Raw genomic sequence first — 14,519 nt, forward strand, 5'->3', positions numbered from 1 at the left:
TCCTGGCAAGATCTATGCAAGTATACTTGAGAAACGGTTGAGAAGAATTGTGGAAGAAAAGCTTGGTGAAGAACAAGCTGGATTCAGGCCAAATAGAGGCTGTCAGGATCAAATCTTCACTTTACGACAAATAGTCGAGAAAGCATGGGAATATAACAAAGATCTGTATTTAAGTTTTGTCGATTTGGAAAAGGCATATGACAAGGTGCTAAGAGAGAAGCTATTCAATACGCTGCAGTTATATGGTGTCAATGGGGCATTATATCAAGCAATACTTAGTCTTTATTTGAGTTGTGAGTCAGCAGTTAGAATTGAAGGAAGTACAGGAAGATGGTTTAATGTTAAATCTGGTGTGAGACAAGGATGTACATTATCCCCTCTGTTATTCATTATCTATATGGATCACATTATGAAGGAATGTGGTATTAAACCTGATATCAAAATTGGAGATGTTAATGTCAGCTCTTTGCTTTATGCGGATGATGTTATACTTCTAAATAAATCCGCTACAAGTCTGCAAGATTCTCTGACTAAATTGAATAGCTGTTGTAATAGATATGGTATGAAGGTCAGCAATAAAAAGACAAAGACAATGAAAATAGGCAGAATCATTGAAAATGTCAACTGTGTTGTGAATGGAGAACCTGTGGAACAAGTAAAACATTTCAGCTACTTAGGCACAATTTTTACTGAAGATGGTAAACTAAATATAGAAATAGACAACAGAATCAGCAAAGCTGGTATGGTGGGAAGTCAATTGAATAAATTCATATGGAATAAGAAAGAAATTAGTCGGAACACTAAATTAGCTGTATACAAGACTGTGTTCAAACCAATTTTAACTTATGGATCTGAGAGCTGGGTCAGAAGTAAAACACTTTACCAAAGACTAGAGACCGCAGATATGAGAGTCCTGAGAAAGATTAGAGGCGGGAACAGATGGCATCAATGGCAATATCATATTAAAAATGAGGATATTAGGAAAGAACTTCACATTGTCAGCATCCAGGAATGCGTTAGCAGAGCTAATCTCAGATGGTATGGTCACTTAAATAGAATGGGAGAGGAAAGATTAGCAAAACAAGTGTTCTCTGCCAGGTTGGCAGGAAAACGACCCAGAGGAAGACCAAGATATAGGTGGATTGATACGGTACAAAGTGCTTTAGACGATAGAAATATAAGATCTGATAATGTTGGAGTCTTGACAAGTAACAGACTGATTTGGAGGAAAATTGTAGATAGGAAGTTAGTAATGATGTAATTTTTTCATGTAGTACTGTCATATCCTGTACACCCCTTGAGGGTACATGGCAGGAATTTGATGATGATGATGATAGTTTGCTTTTAGGCAATGGTGGAAAAGCTGTGTAATGTCGTTTGGAAAGAGATCTTCTATGATCTTAATCTTCTTCGACCGGTACGTTCGAGAATAAAGACACTACGTCTAGACTTGCAAGTATATCTATTTGGATATATTGATACTTTTTTAGTTTTTCAATGAAGTGCTGAGAGTTCTTCTTGTTGTCAAATCAGTTAAAAAAAAAAAAATTTTTTTTAAACTGATTTTAAGGTTGTTACTGCATTCTTCTGTTGTAGCATTTAATATTAATGTAACCATTCTCGTCCTGAAGAAGCCAGACAGACCCAAGCTGGCGAAACTGGTGACGATTGTATACGTATATTTATATAAAAAATCATGGTCCAATAAAATCCAAAGAAAATGTCTCATATTTAGTAAAAAAGACCAAATATCAACAATCAAAATGATCTCCCTTTATAAAACCCATGCTGAATAATCACAGAGAATACTGCTGTTATCAACTCATTTCTGTATCTTACAATCTCTTTAGTACCTTCACTGCTACTCCACATATGTACAGATTGGCCTATAATTTGTAGCTACAGCATTATCATCCCCTTTATGCAGTGGAACAATTTTACCTGCTTTCTGTTCCCTTGGAACCTGTACTGTTCTAAGACTCTTGTTAAAAAGGCAAGCCAATGCTACTGGCAATTCCCTGGAACATTCCCTTAAGATGCATGGTGATACATCATCAAATCCTATCGTGTTATATTGACATTAAATTTATTTATTCCCTCAAATACCTCCTGCTCATTCACATTTAAGCCATTGTCTCTTATGTCCTCAACACTTAAGTTTTTCATGATTTCATCCTGATGAGGAAGAAATATACTTATAAACTGATCACTGAATACCTCAACAATGTCTTCTGCACCAGTTACCATTTTACAATTTTTATTCATTAACATTATCTTATGATAATCATTCTTCCTTCTATGTGCAACATATCTAAAAAACTATGGTTTTTCTTCACCTGATTTGCTAATTTCTGCTCATTCTGCACTTCTTTTTGTTTTTACTGAGTCACTCTCCTAGCTTATACTTTATATTCTTCATGTAACTGATTATTACCATTATTCTTCTTCCTTTTCTTTCAGATTTCATGCTTAAGCTCCTCATTCATCCATTTTACACCTATGATATTCAGCCTTTTAGCTTTCATAATACATTCATGCATTGATACTGTCATGCACTTCTTTGTCAATTCCCAACCAGTATTTATTTCCTTACCACACAACTCCTCATTCCATGCTATAGTTCCAAGCTGCCTCCTAAGCTTGTCATAATCACCAACCTTGTTTCCACATATATCCTTTCCTCACAAAAGTCTGGTATATGGCTAGCCACAACCCAGGTGATCACTTCATGATCACTCTCGACAACTGGAGGAAATTGTGAAACCTCGCCCACAACTACATCCTCTGATTGAATGATCAGATCTAAAACTTTGATACTTGCATGCCCTTTTTCACATGCTGCCTGAGATAGTTATCTCTCAAGAAAGTCAGATAAAATAGTCGAGTTACTGAGTGTCCACTTTGCAAGCATATATCTTCCTAGTGAGGTTACTGCTTTAACCTATGTGACAGACATTAATGTGGGAAAAGAGGTAGATGAATTGGAGGTTCTTAGGATACTGCAGAATCTCAATGTAAATACGGCTGTGGGATTACATGGAATATCAGCTAGAGTATTGTGAGAATGTGCAAGGGAACTGGCAATGGCCCTGACTAGGCTCTTTAATTTAAGTCTCAGCTCTGGTAGAGTTCCAAGGAAGTGGAAAGAGGTCAAATTCACTTGCATACGGTAGATTCTAAAACTGCAGTAGCAAATTATAGACAAATCAGTATCTCAGACATGGTGATAAAAGTACTATTAAAACTGATCAAAAAGTGAAAAGCATGGGTTGATAAAAATATGATACTGTATGAGAGGCAACATAGGTTTGTGAAGGGTCGGTCATGCCTTAGTAATTTAATGTCTTTTTATAATAGAGTAACAGCAGAGTTGTATAAAAGAACTGGCTACATGATGATTCTGCTAGATTTTGCAAAGTCATTTGACAGAATACCACATGGAACTCTTATGCAAATTACAAGAAATGGGGAGGGATAAGACACTGGTAAGTGAACAGGAGAGTAGCTGCTGGCGACTAGTGGTGTGCTGCAAGGTTTAGTGCTGGGACCATTGCTGTTTAATTTGTATATAAATGATACAGGAAATAACCTGAAAGAAAATATTCAGTTATTTGCTGATGATGTGAAATTAGGTACAGTAACCTAACTATTAAGTTTTTGTTTTAAATGAGTGAGAGACTGAATGAACTATTTAGTTTGTAATTTTTTTGTTTAAACGTTATATTCAGTATGCATTCGGTAAGGTGATGTGGAGAGCTTGTAGGATAATTTAAATAGACTGTCAGTATGGGCAAAAGATAATGGGTATCAGTTTAATGCAGAAAAATGTAAAGTTATGCATTTTGGGATAAATAGATTACAAGCTGTGTATCACACTGATGGCACTGTACTCCAGGAAATAGATGAAGCTACAGGTTTAGGGGTGGTGGTAGACAGAGAGTTAAAGTTTAGAAGACATGTTGTTAAAGCAGCCCATAAGATTACTTGGCTATTGAAGAACACATTAACAAATAGATATAAGGAAGTTGTTATTCCTCTTTATAATGTTTTGATACGTCCACATCTGGATTACTGTGCTCAAGTCTGGTCCTGGGTTTCTTGAGGATGAGGAAGTGGTGGAGAAGATTCAGAGGTGAGTGACTAAAATAGTGAGTGGTCTGTGAAGATAGACTGAGTGTGTGGGAAGTTGGTTGATAGTTGGAGTCTACTGACTCCATGGAGGTGCCTGTACAATAATAATAATAATACCATTATCTTTGCAGTAACACTCGACTGCAGGACATAAACTAGTTGTAAACCATTCTTCACACATTTGTTGTCACCTATGCTTTCTTATTTGATCACCATATTACAGGAAGAGCACTTTTAGCATAGTGCTTAAGAGCTCAAGGATTTTCAGCTTGATAAATAGGTAAAAGCTTTAAAATACAGACTTGTTTAATACTGACCATTTATAAAAGAAACTTACATTATAGCCTACCAGTTTCACCAGCAAACTGTCTGACATTTTCAAGGCGTTTACGGAAAGACAAAAACTACAGGAATACCTCAATTATCGCGGTTATTGTTGCCATGAAAAATACTGCAATAATCGAATCTGCGATAATCGGATTAAATAATCCGTGTAAAATGGGTGATCAATGCCAAGGATTTTTCAAATCTATTAATTAAATTTTATATATCAAGTAAAAAAGAAATGCGTTAAATGTGTTAAGTAAAAAAATGAAGGTTCATTAAGAAAAACAAGATTATTCTTTAATCTTTATTTATATATAAGAAGTACATATAATTATTCTTTCTTGGATAAAAATTGGTGTAGAGTTGTCTGGTGGAATTTTTTCTTCGTATAAAACTCGGTAGCAACGGATGGAATTTTCAATTTCCTGACGAACTTTCAGTGATCGCTCGAGATTAGGATCGCCATTTAAGACTTTTTCTTTAAAATTTTTCAGCAATTCTAAACATTTCATCCATTTCTTTGAGGGTAAATTCCTTCGGTGCCAAGTCAATTTGTTCGTCATTATCATCGATTTCAGCATCGTAAGCACGTTCCCTCTCTCTCTCGAGGTTAATTAGGTCTTCATCATCCAGCTCCTTATCATGTGACTGAAGCAGGTCCTGAACATCACCTTTTTCAATTTCTTTTAGTCCTAGATCGAAGCCCTAGAGTTTGCAGCATGGTCTAAAATATGGCGAACAGTTAATTCATTTAGACCGTACTCTCTTGCAATTTTCATCATCATCATGCGTATCAAGGATTTAGGCCTAGCATGGCCTGTTCCATCCTTAGAAGTCATCATTGAATCATTTAAGAGGATGTCCTGGTTTTCTTTTTCCTACTGGCTTGCAATTTTGGCTTTGGTTATGCCTGCTTCATACTTATTTATCATATGCAACTTATCTTCTAAGCTGATCACTCTACGTTTCTTCTTGACAGCTGTAGACTTGAAATCATCTTGTTTCTTTTAGCATTCATTGTAGGGGTAAATAAGAGAAATAAATATCCACACGTACTGCAGGCAAGGGCGGATAGTTACTGGTAAGTGGTGAGAAGGCGCAGTCGGAGAAAAACGAAGCGTTACAAGAGAGAGATACCTGGAAAGTAGCAACTCGAACTGATTGCATATGTAGTGGGCTACATCTCACAACCGCGATAATTCGAATTTGGAGTGCAATAATTGGAATTTTGGTATCAAATTAAAAACCGCGATAAATTGAGAATCGTGATAATCGAGGTATTCCTGTAGTAAATACGAATTGAAAGAAACATAAACGTTGTAAACCAATTAGTAGCTAAGGTTACACGTTCACGTGACAGAGCTTGCTAGCTGTAGTTCAGATTGATTTAGAGAGAGGATCAGGTTTTTCCACGAACTATTTAGGATTGCACTCTGCTTTCTGTTGAGGTTTCCACCGGTTATTAATACTATTGTGGCAGCCTTGAATAAATGATGTCCGTAGTCGTCATCCAGATATGGCATGGAGCTGTTTTGCCACTCTATCGTGTGGTTAGACATACAGAAATGATGTGCTAAGCCGGAAGAGATACTTCTGTTGTGGTTTACATCACCAACATGTTCTTTTTGTCTGATTTCTAAACTCCATGAAGTTTGTCCAATGTAGGCAAAACCACAGGAGCATGGAATGTAATACACTCCTGGATATTTGAAGAACGGCACCTTATCTTTTGGGGATCCTAAAACTTGTCTGATGCTGGTGGTTAGTTTGAAGACCACTCTGATGTTGTAAGCTCTTAGTATTCTGGCTATTTGATAAAAAATTGACTTGATGAAAGGAATCACTACAACAGAAATGTGCTGGAAGCGTGATTCTTCTTGTCTGGGGTTGTCACAGTATAGATATTTTTTGATGATGTTTTGAGGATATCCATTTTGTGATAATGTGTTTGCTATTAGTGAGAGTTCAGTCTGTGCATCCTCCTCTTCTGATATAAACTTTCTGGCCCTATATTTCAACATGTGGATAATGCTCAGTTTGTGATGGTTTGAAGTATAATGAAGATATCTTCCAGTATCTGTGGGCTTTCTGTAAATAAATATTTTGACATTATTTGATTGTTTCTTTATCAAGATGTCTAAAAAATGCAGTTGGTTGTTGTTTTCCACTTCCAGAGTGAATTTTATCTTGTTATGTATTGAGTTGATTTTATTCACAAACGATTTTAGGTATTCTAAGCTATCTTGCCATATAATGAAGATATCGTCAACATATCTCCACCATGCAGATGGTCTAGGGGAGATTGGGGAGAATGAATGAATGTGAATGAAAAAATGAATCTGACATTCTCAAAAAAGGTTTTAACTTTGCGATTACACCCAAACACATTCCTAAAATGGATTTCATGTGTGGAATTGAAAAAGGCCTATATCCACTACCGCAAAACGTAGCCAACACTATTAGATTCAAAAGTACAATAATCCTCACCCAACCTATTCTCAACACATCTCCTTACGATAGAAAGGCAATTCTCAACTTGAAGAAAAACGATATCATTATTACAAAGGATGATAAGGGAAATTCTACAGTTATCCTTAACTCTAAAGATTATGATAAATTAAAACGTATTACTATCAGACAACTCCACCTATAAGCTCCTAGACAGACCCCACAATAAAAAATCATGATGAAACAAATCAACTAATCAGAAATTGTAAAATTTGGCCAGAAGAAGTGAAGAGAACACTAAAATCCTTACATCCTATCACTCCAAGACTATATGGGACACCTAAAATACATAAACAGGATATACCTCTCCGTCCAATCGTTGATGGAAGATCATCACCAACCTACCTTTTGGCAAAGCATCTTGCAAAGTTATTAAATAATAAAATAAGATCAACAGAATCCTATATCAAGAATAGTCAACATTTTGTAAATAAACTCCAAGCCATTAAGATTGTACCAACAGACATGCTAGTCAGTCTAGATGTTGTATCCCTTTTCACCAATGTACCAGTAAAAGAGGTAATAAACATCATCCAAGATCTCTTTCCTCTAGATATCACAAAGATGTTTAGACACTGCCTTCAATCTAATTTCTTCAAGGTTAACAACACCATATACCAACAATTAGAAGGCCTAGCAATGGGAAGCCCGCTATCACCATCTTGTGCAGACCTTTTCATGGAAAAACTTGAAAAAGAAATTCTCTCCACAATCTCCCCTAGACCATCTATATGGTGGAGATGTTGACGATATCTTCATTATATGGCAAGACAGCTTAGAAAACCTAAAATCGTTTGAGGATAAAATCAACTCAATACATAAATGATATAATCACGTAATCACAAGAAAGATATTTATTTAACCAAATATTTCGGTCTGGAAATAGCAGACCATCGTCGGTGGTATTACAAGAACAGTTTAAAAAATATACAAGCTAGAATACTAACAATAGATCGTTGAAATTAGAACATGCCGCGTGATGTTATATCACTAATATAACATCACGCGGCATGTTCTAATTTCAACGATCTATTGTTAGTATTCTAGCTTGTATATTTTTTAAACTGTTCTTGTAATACCACCGACGATGGTCTGCTATTTCCAGACCGAAATATTTGGTTAAATAAATATCTTTCTTGTGATTACGTGATTATATCATTCAGTCTTATGTCGCAAGTATCCTTAAAACAACAAACTCAATACATAACAAGATAAAATTCACTCTGGAAGTGGATTTTGCTTAAATTGTCTTAAAAATGCAGTTGGAAAACCAACTGCATTTTTAAGACATCTTGATAAAGAAACAATCAAATAGTGTCAAATTATCTTACAGAAAGCCCACAGATACTGGAAGATATCTTCATTATACTTCAAACCATCACAAGACACGCAAACTGAGCATTATCCACATGTTGAAATATACGGCCAGAAAGTTTATATCAGAAGAGGAGGATGCACAGACTGAACTCTCACTAATAGCAAACACATTATCACAAAATGGATATCCTCAAAACATCATCAAAAAATATCTATACGGTGACAACCCCAGACAAGAAGAATCACGTTCCCAGCACATTTCTGTTGTAGTGATCCCTTTCATCAAATCAATTTCTTATCAAATAGCCAGAATACTAAGAGCTTACAACATCAGAATGGTCTTCAAACAAACCACCAGCATCAGACAAGTTTTAGGAGCACCAAAAGATAAGGTGCCTTTCTACAAATATCCAGGAGTATATTATATTCCATGCTCCTGTGGTCTTGCCTACATCGGACAAACTTCACGGAGTTTAGAAATCAGACAAAAAGAACATGTTGGTGATGTAAACCACAACAGAAGTATCTCTTCCAGCTTAGCACATCATTTCTGTACGTCTAACCACACGATAGAGTGGCAAAACAGCTCCATGCCATATCTGGATGATGACTACGGACATCATTTATTCAAGGAAGCCAAAATAGTGTTAATAACCGGTGGAAACCTCAACAGAAATCAGAGTGCAATCCTAAACAGTTCGTGGAAAAACCTGATCCTCTCTCTAAATCAATCTGAACTACAGCTAGCCAGTAATCCCATTACATGTTTACAACAACCACGCATGCATGACAATGAATAAGAACAATAAGTCCTCTCTGTTACGCGAACGTGTAACCTTAGCTACTTGTTGGTTTACAACATTTTTTATGTTCCTTTCAATTTGCATTTACTAGTTTTTATGTCTTTCCGTAAACGCCTTGAAAAAGCCCGACAGTTTGCTGGCGAAACTGGTAGGCTATAACGTAAGTTTGTTTTATAAATGGTCAGTATTAAATAAGTTTGTATTTAATTATAAAACGACCAAATATGTTTGGTTTAAACAGGTAAAAGCTTTAATTGAAAGTCACCAGATACATTTCCACCTAATAAAAGTGTCAAATGGTCTTTTGAAATTTTATATCCTAGTTGTGACTTTTCCTTTTCTGCTAAATAAGTGTCTGAAGGCATCTTCTTCTAAAACAAACTTGATTTGTTGACATTAAAAATGTGTTTCTTTATGTAGTCTCCTTTTTAATCACTTGTTTTAACTCATGGGGAAACTCATGCAGCATCATTATCAGCACTAACGCTTTTTTCACCTACAATTCAAATGTTAAGCAGCCCCATATGCTTTTTAAAGTTATAAAACTAGCAATGATTTGCTGATATAATGATTAAAAAAAGATTCCGGAATAACATCTTACAAGCCAAAACATACCCAGGAGCTGATATTGGATCAGACCACAACCCTGTGGTTATTAAAGCCACAATAAAATTAAAGAAAACGATGAAACCTCTAAACGTAGAAAAATATGATCTTGGATCCCTTAAAAATCAAGAAATATAAGATAATTTTTTAAAGGAACTGGCACAATCCATTGCTGTTAATGTTTCTGATCCCACCAAGTATCCATACACTAAAGATGAGATTGAGGATAGATGACAGAAATTTAAAGAGGGCATAAAAAAGGAAGGAAGAAAATTTGAGAAGAAAATGAGTAAACACTGGATGAATAACAAGATACTGAAAATGATGGAGGAAAGAAAGAAACACAAAATTCATCCTGAATACAAGAACTTAAACAAGGAGATCAAGAAAGAATGTAGGATTGCAAAAGAACTATGGCTCAACAACAGATGCAAGAAAATTGAACTTCTGGACAAAAAGCACAAAACCAGAGAACTTCATGAAAAAGTTAGGGAGCTAACTAACAAATCTTACAAAAGGGTAGGTTCTCATTGCATTGAAGATACCAGTGGAAACATCCTAATGGAGAAAGACAAAATAAGGGATAGATACTGATAAATCTATATCAGGTAGAGTATTCAAAGGAACTCTACATTCATGATAGAACAGATAAGTCAATGCAAGAAGATTTGGAGAGACCTACTATTCTTACCTGGGAAGTAACAAATGCCATTATGAAATTGAAACCAGGAAAAGCTCCAGGAATGGATGGAATTATGGCAGAATATCTAAAGGCTTTAGATGATAAGGCTATAAGATCACTGACTGACATATGTACCAAAATATACAAAGCTGGACACCTACCAAAAGATTTTAAACAGTCAACGTTCCTACCAATACCTAAAAAATTGAAGACAATCAAATGTGAAGAATACAGAACAATCAGTCTGATCAGTTAGATAGCAAAACTTATGTTATATATCAACCTAGAAAGAAATAAACATAAAATCAAAATGGAAATTAATGAAACACAACTGATTTCCAGGAAAATAAAGGAACTAGAGAATGACTTTTCAACATTAGAACTATTACAGAAAGATATCTGGAGAAGCAGAAAGAAGTCTACTTATGTTTTATTGACTACACAAATTCCTTTGACAATATACAACATGAATAACTAATCAAATGCATCAGAAATTTAGGAGTAGATGGTAAAGATACCAGATTACTGATAAATCTATATTGGGAGCAAACTGCCTCAATAAAAATATCAGGAGAATCTCAGAGGAATTCCCAATAAAGAAGGGTGCAGACAAGGCTGTGTTCTTTCTTCCATACTGTTTAACTTCTATACTGAAAATATCTTCCAGAAATTAGAAGAATTTAAAAGGACTCAGCATAGGAGGCAGGAATATAAACAACTTAAGATATGCAGATGATACAGTACTGTTAGCTGAAAATAAAAAAGATCTTTAAAACCCACTAGAAGAGACGCTGAAGCTAAGTGAAAAACATGGACTTAATTCGAGTTTACATTATGGGTACAGAATAATTATGATAGTACTACATGAAAAAGTTACACCATTACTAACTCTGATCAATAATTTTCCTCCAAATTAATCTGTCAAGATTTCAATATTATCAGATCTTATATTTCTGCTGTTTAAGGTGCTTCGTACTGTATCAATCCATCTATATATCTTGTTCTTCCTCTGGGTCTTGTTCACATTTTTAATGTGATACTTCCATTGGTACTATCTGTTCACCCCACTAATATTTTTCAGAACTCTCATATCAGAGGTCTCTGGTCTTTAATCAAGTGTTTTATTTCTTAGATCCATAAGTTAAAACTGGTTTGAACAGTCTCGTATACAGCTAATTTAGTGTTATGACTAATTTCTTTCTTATTCTATATAAATAAATATATTCAGCTGACTTTCTACCATAGCAGCTTTACTAATTCTGTTGTCTATTTCCATATTTAATTTGCCATCTTCACTAAACATTATGACTAAATAGCTGAAATGTTTTACTTGTTCTATAGGTTCACCATTCAGGATACAGTTCATGTTTTCAATCTTTCTGCTTGTATTTGTCTTTTTATTGCTGATTTTCATACTAAATTTATTACAACAGTTATTCATTTTAGTCAGGGAATCTTGCAGACTTGTACTGGATTTATTCTTAAATATAACATCATCTACTTAAAGTAAAGAAAACTAAGATTAACATCACCAATTTGATATCAGATTTAATACTTTCCTTAATGATATGATCCATATAGATAATGAATAACAGTAGAGATAATGTGCATCCTTGATGCACACCCAATTTTATCTCAAACCATCTTCCTGCACTTCCAAGTGTAATTGCTGACTTATAGCTTAAACAGACACTACGTACTGCTTGGTATAATGTCTTGATATAATTTAACGGTATATAACCATTTAACTGTAGCGTTTAAGAGCTTTCTTCTTGGCACCTTTGATATACCTTTTCCAGATCAATAAAACTTAAATACAAATCCTTGTTATATTCCAAAGATTTCTCAACTATTTGTATTAAAGTGAAAATATGATTTTGACAACCTCTATTTGGACTGAATCCAGATGGTTATTCACCAAGCTTCTCTTCCACAATTTTTCTTAGCCGTTTCTCAAGTATACTTGTATAAATCTTACCAGGAACAAGCAGTAAGGAAATACTTTTGTAATTCTCACATTGTTTTATTTCCATTTTTATTGATGAGTACTATGAGAAATAGTACACAAGTTAGATATTAATAATTAATATTCAAACTATTTTTGATGTTTACATAAAATGAGAATTTCCCAAACTTTTGAAAGAGACAGAGACTGACAATTGTTCCGATTCAGGTTAGGCTAATGTAAAAGGGCTTCACAACCTTCTTTGGAAAGGTGTTTATATTTAAATTTACTTCCGGCAACACTCCTACTAATAAATGGTTAACGAACATTTCTGGAGGCCCATTGTCTGATGCGAGACGAATGTGTTGGCTAAATGCTATATCCCGCATCTTGATTTTTTGCATAACATCAAATACAATCTGTCAGGATTTTCATGTTGAAATGCTAATAAACTATGCTTTGAAGCTGCTGCTTTAATCCTTATTTATATGGTCTACCAAAAATTCATAAAGAAAGTTGTCCAGTAAGACCCATTGTAGAACTGTATTGACTCTCCCACCTGTAGAATTGCTAAATTTCTTTCACGTTTATTAACTGCCCATGTTGGACAATCCAGATCATTCATCAAGAATTCCACACATTTTATCAAACAACTCAAGAATATTCAAATACAAGAGTCATATACATTAGTCAGCTTTGACATAATTTCTCTTTTTTACCAACATTTCATTATCTGACACTATTAGCTTACTATATGATGAGTTCCCTTCTGATGGTGTGAAGATTTTTGAATCTGTTATTTAATCAGGATATTTCAAATGGAAAAACAAGATCTATAGACAGGATGAAGTCACTGCCATGGGTAGCCTTCTGTCTCTGCCCTTGGCAAGTTATTTTTTGAACCATGTGGAATATACTTGTTCTCATCTATTTGTACCCAACCATCTGTTTGGTTTTGTTACATTGATGATGTTTTTGCTGTTTGACCTCATTCTAAAAATGAACATGCCACTTTCCTAAAAAGGATCAATAGCCTTCATCCACACATTCAATTCATGATGAAAAAGAAAATGCTGGTAGTTTACCATTCTTGGACATCCTTCTTGCTCACACAGCCTCTAGTACTTTGTTGATAAATGTATTTATTGGCAAATACATTCATCAAAAGTTGGGTCATCACACCTCTCAAAAAATTAGTGTCATGAAGTTTTTAATTAATAGAGAATATAATGTATGCTCTTCTCTCTCTAAAGCTTACAATAAGAGCTTCTCATATCAAAATTTTAATGGAATTAAATGGTTACAACCCTCATCAAATCAAGCAGATAATTGACTCCAATGTTCCAACACCTAAGGATTCTTCAACAGACTGGAGGTTTCCAATACCTTATATTTCTGGTATCTCTGAATCTATTGGTAGAATTTTGAAGAAATACTTCTTCAAAGAAAAATACTTCTTATCCCACATATTCCCTATCGACAAAAATTCTCATTTGTTACCATCTACAAAAGACAAAGTGTCATCTCGCTCATTAGCTGGTGTTTACCAGATTCCTTGTGAAAGTAATTTGACATACTTGGGGTAGACAAGCCGTTCTGTGGAAAAAAGACTCAATGAACATCAATATTACACTGAATATGTGAAACCTCAAAAGTCTGGTCTGACACAGCATAGTATTGACCTTAAACACAGTATCTGGTGGGATGAAGCTTCTTTTCCATAGAAGTCTCTTATGATAAGAGACTTCTATGGAGCAACTCCCACATACCTGTAATGTTTTTTTTTCTTTCTTTTTTACAACATTAGAGGATTCCAAAATAGGACTTTAGATCATCATTATTATTATTACGGGAGTTTTCCCAGAAATAATATCCGGACTTTAGATCCGTGTAATGGACTTTTGTCCATTACAATTGTATTGTTTCACTTACTGTCAGAGCACAACACTTATACCTGTGTTGCGCTCTGATGATACTGATTTGAAATTCAGTGAAATTTCAAATTTCACTGAATTTTAATGGATTTCATTAAAGTTAATTACTGTGGTTATCATGTAATTTGTTGTTCATAGTTATGTCAAAGGTACATGACAACCTCCTTATTTTCCTTATTTAGAAGATTACAAGGTGGTAGATAGATATGATACTGACAGAAACAGACTAAAAAATTGATGAGGATAGGTGTTGAAAGCTTTTCCAC

At 34.7% G+C, this 14,519-nt stretch overlaps 1 protein-coding gene across 1 annotated transcript in view; it reads right to left on the minus strand.

Annotated features, from left to right (window-relative positions):
- Positions 1 to 14,519, minus strand: part of LOC150109683 (caspase-6-like) — a 272,422-nt gene that overhangs the window by 94,890 nt on the left and 163,013 nt on the right. The gene's annotated exons all lie outside the window — the stretch shown is intronic.

The sequence above is a fragment of the Typopeltis vanoorti genome, chromosome 2 (assembly GCF_054136105.1).
Source record: "Typopeltis vanoorti isolate ZY-2024b chromosome 2, IOZ_Tvanoo_1.0, whole genome shotgun sequence".
Classification (NCBI taxonomy): domain Eukaryota; kingdom Metazoa; phylum Arthropoda; class Arachnida; order Uropygi; family Thelyphonidae; genus Typopeltis; species Typopeltis vanoorti.